The following is a 19,755-nucleotide window of genomic DNA, read 5'->3' on the forward strand; positions in this document are numbered from 1 at the left end:
CCCTTGCAGTCTTAGAGCAATCGCCACTGCAGCAGACACAGAGTACCCTGCCAATAAATCTAACCAAGAAGAAAAACGCTATTGTCATTGAACGTTAAGCGCTGTTTTGTGACGCCAACAAAAAGAAAGTTATCTTCACAAAATCAAATTAAGATCTAAACATGGCAGGGTTATGTGTCGGTCTTTATTACCACTGTCCCATGGAAAATAGCAGTTCTTTCAACCAGTCAACAGTGTTTCTAGCTTCACCTTCTGGGGTCAGTATGTCTAGAACCCCAACACAAGGATACCAAAAAGTGGGGTGGTATGGGTCAGTAATTGGAGACCTGTTCCAGTTTTAGTCAAAGGAGACACCAGAAAATGTGTGTCATACTGAGAGGAACTGAACTGAACTGCTCGGTGGAAATGGGCTTTAGCGTGTCCTGACAGCCTGACAGCTACATGAGGAATGTCTCTAGCAACATCCCCACTTTCTTAACACACATGAGAACAAATTCATATGAAACTTAATATCACTGAAAACATAGGACAATGGTAAAATACTGAACAAACAGCTCTCTTGGCATTTAAAGAGTTACTCTGAGCGTCCATGGTGATAACAAATGCCAGTGACATTTCTACAGCAGCTTTTCTACTATGGTTAGGTGTGAAGAACACAGGATTAAACGCTTCAAAGATGATTGAACGAGCAAAACATCCAGAGCTGGAGATACAAAGATGTAAAGACAGATGTGTGATAAAACGTGGATTTTTGCTCTTAAAGTGCATTCAAAAACAGGTGTTTGCTCAGTAAACCTAAAGGTGCTGCTGGGGGCTGGGTCTCAGGGCTTTGAAGGAAAATTACAACCTGTGGAAAACGACACAAAAAATCAGTAAAGAAAAAAAGAAGCAGCAATTGTGAAGATAGCTGACAGGTTTTAGTGAGACTGTTTAATCAACATCAATTCTGGTGACAAAACAAAATACTCTTAAATCTCAGTCTTAAACATTCAAAAGCAAACAGCCCTGGTTGTAAAATAATTCTTAGTGCTTGAACATTTATCATTTCTCTCACATTCATTCTTACCTGATGTGATTATTAAAGAAAATACATTTGTACTGTGATGTATTGTCAAGACTGTAGCTTACCCATAAATTTCTGTAATTGTGGTAAAAGCCTTTCTAGAACATGGACACCAGCCTTTCTGGTGCCCATGTTACACAGCATCACTAAATTATTTCACAAATCTTGTAGAAAAGGTTGATTGTGTATGTCAGTGTTGATTATTTAAGAGTCCATGTTTTGGGGGTTGTAGTTATTACCCATTTAGAAAAGAGGCAACATAAAGGCATCGTGAGAACTTTTTACTTGGCGTTAGCAGTGACACCTGTGGCTGGGATGGGTAGTGTTTTTTATTGATAAAGCTTCCATTTCTCATGTGCACCATCACTCACTGTCATAAAGGTGTGACTCTTATAAAGTTGGCATTTGTTTTGGAAGCAAACGTGTACAGAGTTCTTGTGCTTCCCACTCCATTGATGATCCTCTCTTGGTTCACATTGGGCTGTAAAACCTCAAACCTGTTGAGCCCTGGTCTGGATCTACTTATTATATATGCTTGTTGCTAAAGCACAATACAATCTGCTTTTTACACAATTTGTTTTATTTTGAAAGTCACTGGGTGTTTTTAGGTATTTTCCGCTCCAGCTACTCTATGTCACAGCTCTTGCATCCAACAAAAATAGGGGTGTTGCATATGTAAGGAATAAACAACGAGGAAGCGTGCATTAGACCGTTCTAAGGCACTCCGCGGAGTAACACCACTCCACTGTGCGTCGTGGTGTTCCCACTCCACGTCGTGCCTTAGAACGGTCTAATGCACGCTTCCTCATTGTTAAATCCTTACTTATACCATGGTCCCACAAACTGTAAACTTTAAAAGAAATGATGAATAATTTGACCAGAGAGAGTGATGCACCACATGTGCTCAGTTGTTTGATCTGAGGTTTTTAGCGCACTGGTGGGACAGGAGGAGAGAGAAGCGGAGCTGTCTGCAGCGCTGCCTTTCATCCATTACGCGCACGCAGAGGGACAGAGGTGAAAGTGTTGCTGTATCAGCCAATAATGGCATGATCTCACACCGATCACTGATAAAACAACAGTTTGCTACTGAAAATGGCGTGGTTATGTGTTATTTTTAAAGGCATTATTGAACTGGTTCGAGTGGGCCAGTGGAGCGCGCAGTCAGCTGACCCGGAGCCTTTTAGTTGCACTTTGAGCCTGCGTTTGTTGTCGTTCGGTCTCTGGCTCTTTCTAATTGTCTGTTGTCATCCTCAGTGAGACTGAATGTTGTAATCATCCAGATAAATATCAAACATGTTTGAAAATTATCGGGGCGGTTCCAACGAGTCAGTGAAACGATCGTTGGGCTAAAGATTCATCTGTCAACCGCTCACACTAGAAGATAATCTCGGTTGAATGCCGATTTTAGTCCCCGACCAGAATTCTTCCCCAATTGTTGGGAGGACCGAATCTGGGTTAAATCGGGGCAAGAATCCTGTAGTGTGAGCCAGGCTTTATAGAGACGTGGCCCAGTAGGAGCGCATGCTGGTCTCGCATGCGTTGAAATGTGTGTGACGCGTTGCTATGGTAACGCGCACAGCGGAGTGATACAACGGTGATTTAACTTGCCGAACTAACTGTCAACTGGCGTGCATTAGACCAACCTAATGCACGCCAGTTGACATTGGAATTCTCACTGACCATGGTATAAATTCTGCTACCTGCCGGAGCAGGGATGCAGCCAGACTGCAATGGAGCTGATCCAGTGTGACACTGACTTCAAAGGGAACTTTCTCTGATGCTCCACCAGACCGGAGACACATCTGGTGTATTTGGGTCACTGTACATGTCTGTAACATGTAACGTAATGAACCCTGGTTATGCCCAACAGCTATCTACCAACTCCAACCTCACCAAGCAGAGCTAACGTAACCTCACTCTTCATTTTGTAGACCAGAAGCTTTTAACAGGGGGTTCGTGGAGGTACTGCAGTCAATTTTCAGTCATGTTATTGTCTTGAACACACATTAATGGATGCAATAAATTCATCCTGTTATCAGCATCAAAATGTACGGTTGCTTTGTGGTTGTTTTTTTTAGAAATGATGCTATACAACAAGTTTCTGATTTATTGACACATCTGTACATCCTGGTCTGTCACAGTCTGGTTAGTGTCCACAGATAATGCAGTCATGAGCATCAAGTGACAGCTGTGTGTTGAAATTCCTCTCTGGGTACACGCTGGATTTCTCCTCTTAAAACGTCTGTTCACCTAATATCTGTCCACTTGCTGATCTCTTCTGTCCTCTCACTGTTATTTCACAAACCTGGGAGTCATTCACCATCTGTAAAAGTGATGATAGTTAATAATCCCTCTATATAATATATGTGTTAGGGGGCCCTGCTCTGTCTCTCCTTTTGTTAGGGGATCCTTGGTCTGAAAAATGTTGAAGACCTTTAAGTGACTTATACACACACCTTATGCTTCTTACCCTCAGACTCTATGGGCCCATGTCATGTGTCATGATTCTGTAACTAAGTACTCACAGCTGTTATATTGTAAAAGCCTCTGGGTATCTGTAGAGGATATGCGTTAAATATGGTAACCAGACAATGAAGCACATTAGCGTTTAAAGAAAGAAGAGGAACAGAGTGCCTGAGTTTTATCTACTGTAATGTATAATTTAAAAGGACCTTACATGGACATGGCTTAATTATATTACTTATCACATTCCAATGTGTTGTAGCCAAACTTAAAGGCACTGCTGAAATAGCCTGTTAATTAGTTCATGGTCTGTAGGTGCAGTGAGTAATTAAAATGAGTGTAATTCAGCCTTTCAGGCAATCTTCAGGTGTACATCCAAATTTCATTAATTAGCTCCCAGTGGTGTGTTCACAGCCACAGCTGACCACATTTTTTTGTTCCACGGCTGTGATTTTTTAAACCATAGTTGGCAGGTAAATGTGATCAGCTACACCTCTCCATCCAGACTTTGTGGAGAACACACTTTATCTCTTCGCGTTTGCTGTTTGTGCTCTGCTTTTCAATTAACAGGCAGCAGCTCTGAGCGTCCCACACAGCTCAGCACTCTGTAGATATGATTTCTATGAATTAATGATGACTGGGTGCTAAAAATGTCAAATGAGCAACATCAAAGCAAACACTGGGATATTGATCCGATGCCCCAGATCTGTAAATTGGTTACATAAGGCGATGACATTCAGACGCTGCGCTCCAGCTCTTTGCATCAGCATGAAAGGTGGAGGGGAAAACACCGCCTGAACACTTCAAAGTCAGAAGACCTTTAGAGCTAATTAATTTGTCCTTTCTGAAAGGATTATTGCTCAGGTGGTTTCCCATGGGACTATTTTTAACATCTGTCTCATGAAACAGCATTTTGAAGCTACCTAAAGCAGCACAGTTATTTTTCTGTAAGGGCCTGTGTCTACTAATGCTGTTTCATCAGTTTAATTTTTGGACTGGTGGCATTCACAGCCTTATTTTCAGAGCACTTCTTACCACACTAACCTTTCCTTAATGTCAACGCCCGTGAAAACTCCCCATTACATCTTTTAAGTTGCAGCATCTAGTTGCCCTGCGTGCTGCTGGTATTCATTCAGAAGTTTACCGTTGAATGAAACTTTAACAAGAGGAACAGAAACTGCTCCATCTTTGACTTGTATGAAATGTGGAGCAAAGAATGTATGCAAAGTCATTTCCCCCATTCTACGGAAGCTGAGGAGGCTCTTGCTTCAGAGTGTTATAGATTATCAAAGAATAGCTCTTCAAAGTAAAGTTGTAATCCTCTCATGCATTTGGTGATTTGAGTCTCACATTAGCTGCTTGACTCTGCACTTTTTTCTCCCAAAGATGAAAAAAAGGAACTTATTCAAATCACTTCTATTCAACAGGTTAAAGCTGTCAAAGAGACTTTTATGAGAGGGAGACAATAGAATGGTTATAAAACCTCACTGATAATAGCACACCATCATTCTTCTTACCACTCTAGGCACTGATCTGAACTAGACGATGAAGATATTGAACATAAACCTTATGGGCTCAGGCACAAATCTCTTTGGTTTAGTTTTGAACTGTGGGGAAAAAAAGAAAAGACATATGCGATGTTAGATTTTTTTAAAAATCATTTTTTTATCATCACATTTCTTCTGTGATATGGGACACACTGCCAAATCCTGCAGACATTCAGGTTTTCAGCTGCAGGTAGGAATGTGGAGTAAGCCCAGTAAGGTTGACACCAAGGAAGAAATGTTCCGGCCAGCATTGTTATGTGCTACACTTTTTTTTTTGTTTGTTTGTTTTGTTTTCAAGAGAATTTAATATCTTTGACTGTGTGTTAATGCAGATACCCCCCATACAAACACACTCGCAGTGGAGAAAAGAGCTGTTGTCTTGTATTTTGTTATTCTGGAGCAAGCATCCTTGGGTAAACGGCTATTTTTGTAGCATCCACAAAAACAGTCTGAGACCTAATCCAGGTTTGATGTTAATGATTTATTGGACACTTAAAGTGTTGTTAACATTGCCACAACAAAAACACAACAACTTTACCCTGTATAATTTGCAGCAATGTGTCCCATAATGTGTCCCACACTTTTGGAGATCTCCTCAGAAGTGGAGGGTGGCGTCAGCACTTCTACTGAAAATGCCAGCTTACTGTTTACACGGCAAAGGTGTCGGTAGCGTTTCAGATAAATCCCACCCTGGAGGCAGTTTTCAAAAAGTTGCATTTTAGGTTGGCTGAAACGCAGTTTTCGTGTAAAGGCCTAAAACGCAACACAACTTTTGTGTTTTACCCTAAAACTGTTGTCGTGTAAACAGCCCCTTGAGTAGAAAAACACAAATAACACACAGACATTTGCTGCTGAAAAGCCTGTCACTAGTGATGATTTCACTTGAGCCTTGTAATCCTAAAGCGCACAATAGCTCATCTAAACAGTAACACATCCCCATCATTTAACCAATTCAAAGTAAGCTTTATTGGCAAGAAGTAAAAAAAAAAAACCTTGCCAAAGCCAATGCACAAATAAAAGAATTAAAAAACTTATCAACAGCTGCATTTCCATTACACCTAAAATTATGCAAAATCCTAACATCCCATCCCACATACCACAAATTGTCAAAACTTCTAAAGTTTTGATTATATATATATATATATATATATATATATATATATATATATATATATATATATATATATATATATATATATATATATATATATATATATATATATATATACATATAATTTTATATTATTTCAGAGTTATTTTTTTCAGGAAAAAAAAAAGAAAGAAAAAAGGAAGTCAAGTCTTAAAAAACACCTCCCTCCCCTCCTTGTATGTGTTCAGGTCCACACGAACGGACTCTGGGGTTCATATTGTAACAGCTCTGCTGTGATGTGTCCAGTGCAGATTTTTGTGTTTCTGAGTGTTAGTAGTTAAGGCATCAGAACGGTTGTGAGTGGGTCACAGTCAGAGAGCAGCAGGAGGGAGGGGTGAAGGTCTGTGTGTGAGTGTGAGAGCAGATGAGCTGGAGATAATGATTTTCATTTAGTGTTTTTTCCCTACCTGTTTGGAGTTGGTGTGATCACAGCTGACAGTTTGACCAGTGAATAAAAACACAAATGTTCATAAATCTGCATCATCATGAGCCCAGGGATCGAGCGGAAGTTACAAATTACTTTACTCCAGTTGTGCACAATTCTAGTCGCAATGGAAACATCAGAAAGTCAATTTTTCTTATTGAAACTTCAGAAATATTGCTTTTGTTTTGCAAAAAAAAAAAGTGGAAACACAGCTATTCAAACACATATTAAGAACAAAAACATCAATCAAAAATAATCCAATCAATGATAAAATGAAAACAAAACAAACAAAAAACCTAACAATCATCTATTATCTAACACTAACAACCCACAAAGTTTGTTGTGGTTGATGTGGTTCCAACTTGACTCCTTGTCAATGGAAAACCAAACTAGTTTTAACGTGATTAGAACCAACCTAGCACCAAACAAGCACCTGGTTCAGGTATGGGTACAGGCCACGACAGAGCAGACTGTGGAATCAGAAGTTCAGTGACTCTAGAACACTGCCAGCACTAGCATGTTCAGAGCTGTCATTCAACTGTTAATAATCAAATACCCCCCTTAAAACTTATCCTCAGGAAAACACCCCAGCACTTATAGACATCAGTTACTGAGAACACATTGAAAAGACAGAAAGAGTGTTTGTCAGTAGTCAGTGGAGGGAACTTTAAATGTTTAGGCTTGGGAGTTGTTAAACATATCTTCTGCCTTTTAAGAGGTCAAACAACTTCAGATACTTTATTCTCACTTCAATGATGAAACTGTAACAAACCTGATAAAGTAGAAAGTAGTTTCATAAGCAGTTGAATTTACTCCAAAACTGTAATTTCTCTGATAGCAGTTTACATGGCAGTTTTAGAGGTGACACCCAGCTGCTGATTAATAACACTGTCTCCACTGATTCACATTTTTTGGCTAAGGAACGTCCCATATCTCATCAAATATTTCTCTCAGCTGTGGTTTCTCTCAGCAGAGCAGAGACGGGGAGAGGAAAACTTGGCCTAACAATGAAGGTTATATGGAAGCCAGCATACTAGTGATAGGCCAGTCTATTTAGTAATGCTGGGGATTTTTTAGTGTACAGCACTCCTGGGAGAGATGGCTTTCCGCTGTGTATGAAACAAAGTGCCAAGCCTGGCAGTAGACAATGCACTGCAGTGATGTGATATGTATAATAATGGCAGAAAATCAAGGCTGGACTGGAAAACACTACAGGGGGGATGTTAACAGCATCCCTTTCTCCTCCAAGGTCAACTGTTTAGTTACAGAGGGACAATGAGGCTGAACTGTCCTGCTCTGACACGGTTAAATCATTCTGGAGAGAGCAAGAAAAAGGATATTTCTGTCAGTGTATTTAGTGTCTGCTGATTACACAAGTGCGCTTATGTAATCCTCTTTGGAGAACAAAGTTTTCTTTTTTATCTGTGCTGCTCTTACAATACGAAGGTCAGTGAGATCATTCAACCACTTCAACTGCTTCATTTCACTTAATGAAATTATCTTTATAGGAACAGGCTATAGCTCTTTGAGAGTCCGCTCACACTTGTGGGTGTAATTAAATAAAGTTATTAGTGTTATCAAGTAAGTTAAGCAACATTATAAGAGCACAAATTATCTCATTTTTGTGATGATTTATCAAAAAGGAATTAATATTGTGAGAAAACGGACAGGGGCACAGCGCTGCATTAACATACAGATGAGCCACATTGTCGCACTATCTCCCTCAGGGGTGCACAGGTGAAATGTGTTTCATTGATGTGGCTGTAATCTGATCTTGTTGGGTGCTTAAGGTTGCCCACGCATAATCTGTATTATTTTCAAGATGAATGAAATGCCAGAAAGTAATTTCCAGCATAATGGGAAGCTGTAGCGATGAAGGCACGGCAATCTGCCACCTTGACACAAGGCAACAGACTCACAAATCTTATTCACTTAAAGAGAAAATTAAACGCCCGGGTCAAAACTTCATGTCCCGCTCAGGGGGTAAGTCTCCATTCAGTGCTCCAAAATCAACACGGTTTGTGTCCATGCATTGGTAAAACCCACCTCTCATGAATAATCCATCAGAGGGGAAACTTTGAAAGCAACTTTTCATTCAGCATCAAGGTTTCAGTGGGTCTCAGAAAAGACTTTGATAAGTTGTGAGCAACTCCAGATAAAGGCGCTTTATACAGTTTATTGAGGAAAGAAACACAGCATCCTCCAGGGAGCAAAAACCTTACCTGAAAAGTGCGGGTGTAATATTTCTAATTTTCATATTGAAAAGGTTTAAACCTTGAAATTGTTAACAATGTCATTCAGGTCAAGTGGATATAATTAGGGCCCGAGCCCGCCAACCGCAGGTTGGGCGACAGCCCTATTGAAACCCTTGCGATTATTATTGTTTTTGTTTGTGCGCTTTTGACCCCAAATTGCACGCCTTTCGCTTGGAAAAAAACGTGAATGTGCCTAGCCTCAAAATTCACACTGGGGGCTAATCACAGAATACCACTGCTTGCTCAAAAATGAATGCTCCATAGCGCCACCCAGGGGCGCAAAACTGCGACCTGTTTTGGCATGAAATGTTTTGGCCATAACCCTCATGCCTAGACCTAAGGCATTTGGCTGAGACACATTTTGCTGTTCAATCGGCAGCTGGGACATGCTCTGATGGGCAAACATTGGATGCACACATATGGCGGCTTGGACATGCTCCGATTTGCAAGCACTGGGCGAGGGCCCGTCTAACGCTGCTTGCAGCTTTAATTACTACTCTTATCTGTAATCTGCCAAATGCACAATCTGTAGGTGAAACATCAGCTTTTACATCCAATTTTTTGTTTCTGTTTGTGTAACAGGTAGTCATGTCCACTGGTATCAAAACAGTGCAAAACAGGTGAGTGCAAAACAGGTACAACATATCCAAAGTAATGCCAAACTAGAGCTGGGGGTCATCTGACACTTCTAGACTTTGGCTAAAACCCCTATCCAAAAACAAATGGATGACATCACAGAGGTTATGTTTATACCTTTAAGTGTTTTCGTAGGGCAATCAAGGCATTGTGTCTGATTGGAATGTCCTAACTGCCTATTAGAAACACAATGTGAATCAATGAATGTTCCACAGAGAAGTGACAGGAAAAGTAGTTCTTTTCAGTGTACACTGTAAACCTGGATAAGTTGAGATTACCTGAAAACTGCTTGTAAACCGGTTACCTTAATAATAATCAATGAACTAAGTTTATTGAACTCAATATTTTAAGTAGTTAAGATTATTATGGAAAATAATTCTACTAAACGTATTTAATCAAGTAAATCTGACGCTTGTTTGTTACAAACTAGAATATTAAGTATTGTTAGAAAAAAAAATTGCATGTCACTGTAAAACATAATAAGTTGGCCTTACTTAAAACTGAAAGATGTGACATCAATAAATTTGTCTTATAAGTTAAGTAACTTAAAAAAAAAAACAGAAGCAGAAGCACATCTGAACTAAATTAAATAGCATTTTTGAAAACAGCTGGGTCTCATATCCACAGCGTTCCCTCCTCAATCATGGTTACAAACGTCACAACAAAAATCTGTTCAAATTTCATTATTTCAGTAACTGTGAGTGAGGAGGGAAGGCTGTAATTAAGAGACCCTGCTGTACATTGAAATATGGTTCTTCAGGGGCACAGACAACCTGTGCCCCAAGGCACTGACTGGTGGTCTGTGTTCCATGGCACGGGGTCTTGTACCTATTGATTTTGCAGTGTGCCTCATGGTTAATACATTTTAAATGAAATGTTTGACTGGACTATCATGCTTTTTAGGCCAAGTTTGAACATTTAAAAAGATATATTTATTTATTTTTGACGCAGCCTGCGGCCTGTATCCCACATGTCATTCCCCACTCTCACTCTGTTTCCATCTCTATCCACTGTCCCATCCCCCTACAAAAAACTTTAAAAAATGATTCTACTCAGAAATAATCAGTTTCAGCACAGAAAACCAGACATTTGAGTAAACTGAACTTTTTTATCAAATTTTAAGTTTTCAATTCTCAATCCAATTAAGTGATTCGAATTTTGGGGTTTGTAGTGTACTGATTCATTAGCTCTGTTCACCAAAGTGGTTTGTTCAAAGATTTGTTGATCAAATCGTTTAGTACTCTCCACAGCTCTGCCTATAGATCAGAATTTACAAAGCTGAAAACTGGCTGAACGTTTAGATCTGCTCGAGATCTGCTCGAGATCTACTGAGAACGGCGAGTGGCAAAAAAAAATAAGCCAATGAGCTGAGAATTTAATAAGACAGAGCTACATTTTACAAACTAAAAGTTGCTTAAACAATCACATATAGTTTTCTAGACTCTTCTGTTTATCACGTAAAAAAATCATCCAATGACTGGAAGAGAGAGGGAATCAGGAGGTGGAGCTGCTGTTCAGTGAACAACAGTCAGAGAGTAAATCTGCTGGTTCTGCCATGCAGTGCATTCAGTTAACCTACAGAGAGGAATCCTCTCTAACAGTCAGAGATTTGTGTTGGAGCTCCCATTCAGTACATTCACTGAACAACTGACTGACTGACTGAGCCTGAACATGCGAAGCTGTGAGTCCCCCAGCCTCAGGCACACACATTGTAGTGACTAAAACATGATATAATGTTAAAATGGTCAAATTTTTGAAACTTGTGTCCCCCCTGGAGGGCCCTTGCATTAACCCAGGGGTACACAACAACAACAATAATAACAATAATAGTATTTTTTATTTATATAGCGCTTTTCACAAACTCAAAGACACTTTACAACTAGGGCTGTCATTTTAACGTGTTAATTAGATTAATTAATTACACCGTAAATTATCGCGTTATAAAAATTAACGCAGATTAATCTGGATCCCAAACCTGCGGGGTGTTCAAAGACGCACTCATTTATTTTTTAAATGTCTGGCATTTACAAACCGTTTGTCCTACTCGGAAGAAGCGGTGTTCTTTTCAAATTTCCGACGGTCCCTGAATGTATCACACTTGTCAGCAACATGCTTTAAACTGGGGGGGGGATTTTTGGGGGACTGCCGTCCACATCTCATCTCAAAGGTTTCATCTCATCTATTCACGTCCTTTTTGAAAATCTGCAGAAAATCAATTGTTTGCTCTCGCTCAATTCTGTAAAAAACAGATAATTCTACACTTTTTACTGCATCAAACAAGCCCTGAATGATCAATATATGTCCTGTATTTACATCTAAAGAATTCTTTGAAAATTTGCTTCCATCCTCCTGGTGTCATGTTTCAGCTTGGGGCTGCTCTGCACAATGAGCAACAGTTTGTGTGTTCAGAGCATGTTAAACTGAAAATACTTCACTTTTCTTTGATCCAACACTTGAATTAAGTGTTTTGTACATATTTCCTCACAGTTTTTTAGCCTTTAGCCCTGGTTCTCCTGACCTCATAGAAGTATAGAAATTCATATTGCAGTGAAAATTTAGTCCACATTGAGTAAAAATGTGACAAAAGCAAAAACCGTCCTAAAAATCAAATCAGCTTATCTTAGGTGCAGGACTGTGTAGATTTTGTAAATATAGAACCATAACACTTTTTTTCATTTGTTCCTTATGCCTCAGGGTACCTAAAAATGTGTTGTATATTTCCCCACCTTAATTTTAAATGTTTTTAAATGTCTTTTAATGTAATTTTAATGTCCTAGAATTCAAATTCTTTATTTTGGGACCTTAAGCAGATATGAGATTAAAATGTGATTAATCAGATTAATTAATTACAAATCCTGCAATTAATTAGATTGATTTTTTTAATAGCCTGACAGCACTATTTACAACTGTTAAAATCAATACAAGCGAGGAAAAGAAGTCAAACAGAACAAAACAACATGTACCCCAATTGAGAACCACTGGTCTAACTCATCCATCCCAGTCCACGCACCAACAGTGGGAGTAATGTAGGGTTCAATGTCTTGCTCAGAGTCTCTACGGCATGAGGATTCCTGCCACAGACGTCCTCAATGTTGTGCTTGGATTTTCAACTTCCAGACAGTAGAAGAAGTGATGCACAAAATAAAGCACTGTGAAAAGCTGTTTGCCTTGATAATTCTGATAACCCTAATAATAAACAAATAAACCTACATTTTTTTTTTATTGAACCTCCATCCTCCAACTGTACACGACCTGCTCCTCTGCAAAAAGCACAAACACATCATTAGAGACGAGCTGCTGAGCATGCCAGGGCTTTTAGCAGGTAACGATGCAGACATGTCTCTTCTGTGTACCTACTGCTCACCCACAAGTGTTGTCTCTTATTAATAGACTAATTAGTGCTCCTCTCAGGAGTGTGTGAATGGATACAGGCTGTATTTGACAGGTACTTCCATCAATCTGTTACCTTCTGTACAGATGAATTACTTCCAGTATCGTCGTCCCTGCTGTTTCATGAACTTTGGTGACCTTGTGGCATAACTTTGTTCATGTTCAGTCTGGAACAGCTGATGTAGCTCCAAATGAAAGGCAGGAAAGGCTTAACCAAACATGCCAAGTATACAGTTCTTACTTTTTTGTTGGTACTTTGAGGCATTTTGTCCTTTCTGTCCTTCTACCTTTGTAAAGTTTGGGCATTACTATCTGAACGACTCATTCCTTAATGCTGCAGAAGAGTGGGTTGTTCAACTGTGGAAACTGGATGCTCATTGGATAAACACTGGGCTTTGTCTCACCCATCGGACGCTCAGCGTCTCTGGGGGTCTATGAGGCAGTGGGCTGGCCTGGATGCTGGGCTTCTGCATGATGATTGGATGATCTGTCTGAGGCCGAATCCCTTTTTTGATTGACAGTGAAATGAGCCAGTCAGCGATCTTGAAGTTTAACCCTCCACTGGAGCATCTTCTGAGTTCTACAGTAGTTGTTCTGGACTGATCCGGAGGTTTTATCGATCCTCAGCGAGTTCACTTTTCTAAAAAACAATGAGCGTTGTGTTAAAAGATTCTCTCTCTTTTCACCAATAAGCAGCTACAGCTACAGCTGTGGAGCTTCTCCCCCTGTCACTCACACTTACATATGGAGGGTAGAATTTACGTTTAAATAAATAAACAAATTTATGATGTAGTCAAAAAAATTAGCTTCTCCTGCTTGACTGACCAGCAGCCGCCACTAAACTGTACATATTTACACACACACACACACACACACACACACACACACACATATATATATATATATATATATATATATATATATATATATATATATATATATATATATATATATATACATATATACATAGATAGAGATAGATAGATAGATAGATAGATAGATAGATAGATAGATAGATAGATAGAGATAGATAGATAGATAGATAGATAGATAGATAGATAGATAGATAGATAGATAGATAGATAGATATAGGTATATATGTAATGCACTTGTATTGTGATAATATGTGTGAACAAACTAAAAACTAAACTAAAGCTAAAGTATAAGGGATGCACGGAAATACAAATTTGTAGCTGAAACTGAAAACAGAAACTGAGGAAACCAAGGCCAAGAACCAAAACACCATTGATGTTATTATGCCAGTTGTTGGTACCGTTCCATGTATGGCTATGACTGTGTTGCCTACTTTTTCTGACTCTGTTCGCTACATGAAGGGGGTTTGTCTGTGTGTGTGTTCACGTTTGCATCAGGACAGAACTTTGCCGTGAGCAGATACAGGAAGCAAAGGAGAGTTGTGCATGTCCCATCATGTATATAAGATAAATATCAGATGGCAATGAAGTCTTTTCAATTATAAAAAAAGGTGCAGACCTGATTTATGAAAGAGGTAAGATAAGTCTTTGTTTCTCTGTGCTCTGCTCTCCTTCACTTCTCTGTCTCCAAGCAGGTTCTCCACATTCATCCTGGCCTGGATCATTTCTTGTGTGAGCATCACACGCTTTGCCAATCACTATCCGTGGGTCTTGGATATATTGAAACACGTCCACACTTCAGGAATGTTGACCCTTATCTTGACAAGAGCCGCTGTTTTTGCTGACGTCATCACACTGTACTGTTTCAGCCGTGTTGATTCGTTAACAAAAGCCTTTCAACCGAAAACCAAAAAAACATTTTTTTTCTGACATTTTTTGCCTAAAATTTTCAGTGCATCCTTAATCTGAAGTTAGTTAAAGTCAGTATTTACACACACAGGGCCTCTGCCACTGACAGACTTGACAGCTCCATCAGTAACCAGTGGATGACATCACTGAGGTAACAGCCAGCTTTCATAGAGCCTATTCCTGGAAACAGAGGCAGCAGGTTCCATCTCTCCAAGGCCTTAAAGGAAGAGGATGCTCTTCAGAAGGCTGTTTTTCACGTTCTGGTTGATCTGGTTTCAGTAAAATTGAGCTGTGAGAATGAACATGTCACAACACCACTGCTGAATGACTCCACAGGTGTGCAGGATCTTAACTCTCTCTTTCATGGGCATCAGTCCAGACCTGTTGAATCGTGAAGTCTTTTGTCTTTCCTCATTGATGCATTTCCAACATCCAGCCCTTTCAGTCAAGCCCCTTTGAGCCTCTTGTATATGGTTGAAATAATGACAGAGAGGCTTGCTGTGTTTCTCTGAGTGTTCAGCAGGTGTTCACACGTGTGAGCATTTCTCACAGGTATTCATCTCATTCAGTGCAGCTGGTACAGAGTCTGATCTTGAACATAATTCCAGAAACGCAGCTTAAGGACATGCAGCTGGTTACTCTTAGTGCTCTCACCGTGGTCAATGACAACAGGGCTTATGTTTTGATAACACATTGTCACGGGCAGAGCCAAAGGAGAAATGAAAAACGTGATGATTTTCCAGCTGAGATGATGTATAATTTCTGCCTCTCAGGCTGTAGAAACTGTAAGTTAACTACCACGTACATACAGTTGTTGCCTGTTGCCAACTTGCAGTGGAATCCAAGTCCAAGTTCGTGTGGTGTTTCATCCAGAAACTAAGCTCTCCCAGGGGAGACCAGCATGCTAATTGTTATGTTAGTGGTCTTTTATTTGTTTGGCATTTATTCTTTCAGTTATACGACTGTATGTCTGTATTGATACGTTCAAAATGTTTTTGTGTTCCAGCAATATTAGTGAATAGTGGAGGTTTTGTGTCCCTTTGAACAAACCTAGGGGGTCTGGAACTGTTTGGATCTTTAACCCAAAAGCCTCTGATCTGTTGTCATGGTTGTTTGTTGGGTAATGCTGTCCATGGTGCTGAAAATAGTAGGGATGGACACCGCATTAGGCACTTTTACAAATACCAACTGATTTCCGTCTGTAGTACTAAGTACTGATTCATGTACAATCAAACGGTACCATGTTTAGGTACCTCAACACATCCTTGTGACTGTGAGGGAGTGGAAGAGTAGGTGGTTTTCCATGCTGGATATAAACATAGCATTGCAAGTGTATATATTAAGAAACAATTTAGTAAATTGAAAAATATTGAGATTTTATTATTAAATAAATTCATATTTATTACCACATGAACACATGAAAGTACCGAAAAATTGGTACCATTGAGTACTGATACAACTTCCAAAGACCTGGCATTGGTACCGAATAATTTAAAATGCAAAGGGTACTCATCCCCAGGAATTTGTCCTGATAGAGCTTTGAATTAACTTTAGAGTTACCCCAGGCTCACACTGAATCCGGTCCGGGTCCGGTGCGGCTTCTGCATGTAATCCGTATCATTAAAATCACTGTTGTAGGCTCACATTAACCCTGCGCGGAGTGAGTCCAGTTGCGGGAGCCGTACGGCACAACGGAAAGAATCCGCAAGAAGTCTATCTTTCCCGGACGCCGGAGAGAGTCTGCGTCAAGCTGAATGAAATATGACAAGCTATACAGGAAGTGAATTTCCAGGTGGCATGAAGATCCGTTGTTTCTTTAAATAAAATCAGTGTACAAACAAATGTAACTTGACTCTTCTTTGACAGCACAGTCGCGCTAGTAGTCAATGTAAACATTACATTACACCCTGTGACATGAGGTCACAATTTGACAAGGGACGACGAGAGACTCATCCTTGAAGTGGAAAGTCATCCCATTTTATATGACACATCCCATCCTTATTATAAGGATAATGCAAGAAAAGAAAAAAGTAATGGTAATAAAAAACAATAAACATTAGAGGAATAAAGCTCTCGCGCAAGTCCAGACAAGAACATGAACCCACGTGAGCTTCTACTCTCACGAGTGCCCTTTCTGCACCCGGAACCGCGAGCCAGCCGCAGCCTGTGTGTGGAGCTGATGTGAGTGGCAGCTTGCGGAAAATCCGCACGGTGTCTGGACTGCAACCGTTCCAGAGCCAATGTGAGCACAGTGTTAGGCCCAGTTTCCACCAAGCAGTCCAGTTTAGATCAGTACGGTTTGGGTCAGATCAGTAAAGCCTGATCCTGTTTGGGTTTCCACAGCCAACCTTGCCCCCCCTCCTTGTAGGGGGGGTGGAAGTCACATGCAGATAGCTGTGGCTCTGACGTAATAGCGTGACGCCATAGCAGTACAACACAGTGTACCCCACTAGTAAATTCAACAAAGAAGAAAACAACAGAAGACATCCAGCAATTCGTCTTCTCTGTGATTGGCATGTGTCTGTTTGTTACAAAGAACAATCAAACTTTGTTTCAGAGAAGACTGTGAGCCACCAGGAGAAATACAGCAGATGCTGTCACACAGGAAGTGACGATTCTTTCCACCAATCAATGAAGTGCAGTGTTTCTAGCTCCATCTTCTGGGGTCGGATTGAGATGCCTGACACCCAAACAGAGGGGGACCAAAAAGTGGGACAGTGCAGGTCTGTAATTGAGATCAGTCAGTGAAAAAAAAAAAAAAAATGTGTGCCATACCAAGACATACCAAACTGAACCACTTGATGGAAATGGGGCTTTAGACAGTACCGTGACACCTAATTCACTTGGACTGAGTTGTCAAAGTATCTGGTAAATCAGCATACTGTTTTAAAGTTGTGGATTTTATTTTTGAACACGTGTTCTCATTTAGCACACCAAGTTTGAGCCATAGAGTTTTCAGATTAGTGCATCAGAGCACACCATGTATCAGCCTCCAGGTAAAAGCATTGTTTCATACTCTGCTCAGTTGTTGTAGTTTCAGCACTTCTTTGCCATCGATCGCTACGGGAACAGAAACTGTGGATCGTTCTCTCCATAGACATCTCCCTCAGTCCTGCTCTTTTAGAAGCCCTGAGAGAAAAACAACAGCCATCAAAATGTAGAAGGAGCAGCTCTCAGAAGTTTCTAAAAATATTTAAACCCAGCATGAAGTATTTTGGCAGGATGATGTGTTTGTGTTTTCAACAATGTTGCCAACAATGGAGGAGCTAAAAACAGCTTGAAATGAGAGCTAATGAGGTAGAAGGTTAGGGGTCAGATTGCAGTGTGGTCAGTCAGTTGACGGTGGTGCTTTCTGTCAGTGTAACTTAGATGTTACATTTAAATTGTAAAGGTAATTTTAAGTGACAGGAAATGACTTTGACATATGGCAGACACTGAGAGTGTAGTTAAAGACAAATTACTGTCATTAATATGACTACCTTAAAAAATATGACCGTACATTTCCAGGAGCTGAAAACTAAACCCCAAAAAATAAACAACTCCTGCACTGTGTGAGTGGCGCCTTGGCTGCACAGGCTATGTGGCTGCTCTTACCTGTCAACATGGGCACTGAATGAGTCAGAGATTTTACAATTCAAATGTGCTGCTGCAGTCTGCAGACTCGACCTGGGGTGAAGTAGAGTAGCAGGTATAAACTGCAGTACAACCTCCCGGGCAGAGGAGGGCAACCACAGTGACACGGAGCTCCCTAAACTCCTGAACAGTGAAGAAAAACAAATAAATGAAGGTTAAACCCAGACCTGTCAGGTGCTGTGGGCTCCGATCAGACTCAGAGTGAGTTTGTCACAGGGGGGATTTGTTTTGTTAAAGAGTGTTTGGAGCATCAGCGGTGCACGTGTACAGTAAGGCTGATGTGTGTGAGCACACCTGTCTCCAGACAGAGGAGAGACGGCTGTGATGCAACATTTGCGAAACCTTTTCCAGACTTCTTCAAACACACCAGTGTAGGTTTTTCTTGCTCTAATGCACCGTTCAACAGTATTTGATTCACAGCCCCCCTCTTTCCACTTGCTATGACAAACTCCGGCTGTGATGACACCCAGTGAAATGTCTGCTCTGCTGCTGTGTCTTCACTTCCTGACAAAGTACAAAGTCTCAGGAGGAATGAAAGCAGTTGGTTGATTGTTTTCTTTTGGGCTACAATTCCACTGTTATATCTTTAATATAATCATTTTTGATACTTAATAAAACACGCTCTCAGTGGTTTGTCCTTTCTTGCTTTCCATATATTTTCTATAAATCATCTTTTTTTTCTTATGTTTTTCTTTAAATGTTGATGAATGATATAAAATAACAAAGTCAACACCACATGACATCTGTGCCTAGCCCATGGAGTCTGATGGATTGTATTAACAGAGGCAATGCCTGGGTTCTTGCTCTTGTTCGTAGACACTCAGAACTACAGTTTGATCCTGTTAGTGATGGTCTATGCACACTGATGACATTAGCTCAAACAAATTATCTGCAAAACTGTTACTTTTATTGATAAAATATGAAAACACACATAAACATGAATATTCTGCACTTCTCCAAACACCTAAACAGTACCAGATGCTGAAGATACATTTTAGTGAATGAGTCTTCCAAAAGCAGAGCAGGATTAGTTCAATCAAGGTCAAACTGACTTTTTAAAAAGCACAAATGGCAGTTATAGTTATAGTAGTTACTAGTGATGGGCAGATGAGGCCTCATGAACTGTTGTGGCACATTACCCAAACTGTATTGATACTGTGTTGGTACTGTGAAACTGTGTCGCTCAGTATGTACAACTGCTGGATCTTATACACCGTTGCAGGAAGCAGAGCTGAGAGACTCAACTGGCGTACTGATTCAATGACCTATAGAAGACCCTTTTTTTTTTAAATTCTTACATTTTATATTGTATAGTAATCTAAATTTTAAACATCGCTCATATCTTTAGAATAGGGTGACCAAGCGTCCTCTTTTGCCCGGACATGTCCACTTTTTACGTCCTGTCCGGGGTGT

The sequence above is a fragment of the Halichoeres trimaculatus genome, unplaced genomic scaffold (assembly GCF_033239565.1).
Source record: "Halichoeres trimaculatus isolate MK-OKI-2021-1 unplaced genomic scaffold, fHalTri1.1 fHalTri1_scaffold_17, whole genome shotgun sequence".
NCBI classification, from domain to species: domain Eukaryota; kingdom Metazoa; phylum Chordata; class Actinopteri; order Labriformes; family Labridae; genus Halichoeres; species Halichoeres trimaculatus.